Source organism: Cebus imitator, unplaced genomic scaffold (genome assembly GCF_001604975.1).
Source record: "Cebus imitator isolate Cc_AM_T3 unplaced genomic scaffold, Cebus_imitator-1.0 Scaffold233, whole genome shotgun sequence".
Taxonomy (NCBI): domain Eukaryota; kingdom Metazoa; phylum Chordata; class Mammalia; order Primates; family Cebidae; genus Cebus; species Cebus imitator.
In genome coordinates, this window is record NW_016107548.1 from 3,482,997 (window position 1) to 3,485,237 (window position 2,241).

The following is a 2,241-nucleotide window of genomic DNA, read 5'->3' on the forward strand; positions in this document are numbered from 1 at the left end:
TGAAATTTATTCTTAAATACGTCATCCCCAATAATAATCCATGTTGTCTATGTAGGAACCCAAATTGTTTTCAAATTCAAGAATTCAGAGAAATCCTACTTCTTGTAAAAGGGTAGAAGGAACAATGGGCACCACATCCTGAAGTGGATTTTAATAGAAATTCATGTAAGATGGTTCAACATTTCATTAACTATTTTATTTGAAAAGAAATGCCTGGGAGACTTCTGTTTCTAGAGAGTGGCAGACTGATGCCATGAACAAGCATCTTATTACAAAACTGGATACTCCACATTAAAACAAAGATTTTCAAATGCATTGTTAAGCACAGAAGAGAATAACGAACATTCTAAGAATCCAAAATCTAAATAAAAATGGAAGTCCAGACAGGCACTGAAAACCTAAAACAAACAAACAAGCCAAAAAATGAAGAAGCCAATTGTCAGCAAGCATGTGCAACAGCAGAAACTCTTTAAGCTGCTGGTGGTGGTGGAGGCCAAGCCACTGTGCTCCCAGAACATGACACAGAAACCTCAACACTGAAGCACAGCACAGGTGCCCTGGAGCCCCCACCTCACCCAGGGATCCTCCAGCAGAAGTGTGTGTGCCCCTGCACACCTGCAAGACCCATATCCAGAACTTAGTGTTCAGAGCCATGGAACGATGGACAAAATGGGAAAACGTTTTACCCATCAAGGAATAAATGGTGACTGAGTCATATGATGAAACTCAACAATGATAATAAATGAATATCTGCCATAGAAAAGAACACGGATATGTCCTGTAATACTGAATCAAAGAAGCCAGGCTAAATAGAATGTGCTTGCTGTGCTTTATAAAAGTCACAAGCAGGTAGAACAAATCTCCATCGGGATCTGGAAAAGTGGCTATTTGGGGGTCCGATGGCAGTGACTGGGAGAGGCCACGGGGCAAGGCTCCTGCTTGGTCCAGGGCGTGGCAGCTTGGTGTGCCACACAGTTCATCTAGCTGCACACTTACAGTATGGGCACTCTTCTGTATGTGCATTAACATTGCAATAAAAAGCTTATTAAAACATTCAAATTTTCATAAAAACCCACATTGTTTCAAGGAAATTAGCACATCAATATTTTAAAAATACATGTCCATGGTGGGGAAAAATAGTTCAAAAGAGTACCCAGTGAAAAGTGTAAGAGTAAGTGACGTCAGCAAGGGGCCGACCAATAGCCGTTTGTGCTCATTCTCCAACAAAGACAGCCAAAGCAGCAAACAATGAGATTAGGATGAAAGTCACTAAAGGAGAGCCCCAGAGTACACCAAGGAGTAGCAGAAATCCAGCAGAGCACAGAAAACAAGGACGGTGACATAAAGGAGGGAAGGAAACATCTGGCCTCCAACACCCATCCCCCAGAGGGATCAGCCTGAAGCAGAGGGGATGTCTCCCTGCAGGGATAAGAAAGCAAGAGGGGCCCAGCAGCCCCAGCGGCCCTGCACTCCCATCAGGGAAGGAACTAATGTTGTGCCCCAACCCCATGGCCAGCTGCTGCTGCAACGTGCCCTCCTGGACCTGGAACCACTTTGGGAGCGTGTCCCGCCTAGGGTGAGCAGCCACTGCACCCTTCCATCCTCAGGCTTTGTTGCCCTATATCACCCCCTCCTACTGGCCCACCACCCCTGAGCTGCTGTTACACTGTCTTAGGCCATTTAGTGTGGCTGTAACGGAATACCTGACGCCAGGTAACTTATTTTATAAAAAAGGTTTCTTTGGCTCACGCTGCTTGTAGCTGAAAAGTCCAAGATCAGGCAGCACATCTGATGAGGGTCTTGTGCTGCTTCATCTCCTGTGGAAAGAGGAAGGGGAAACAGGTGTATGCAAAGAGCTCACATAGCAAGAGAAGAAACGTGAGAGTCTAGGAAGCTGAACTCACTCTGATAACAATATACTCCTGGTAACTAATTTGGTCCCATGAAAAGGCGTTATTCTACTCATAAAGGATCTGCCCCTGTGACCCAAATACCTCCCAAGAGGCCCCACCTCCCACACCACCACATTTGGAATGAAATTTCAACATGAGTGCTGGTGGGAACAAACGACCTCCACATCACAGCATACACCCGCCCTGCGGGGCCACGCTGCTGTTCCCTGCCCCTCCCAGCTGCCATTGTGCCCTGCCCCTCAGGGCCTGAGCCGACTTGGTGTCCTGCTTTCCAGGGAATTAGTGCCTTGGCCCCCCCAAGAGCAGTCACAGCCCCATAGCACAAGAG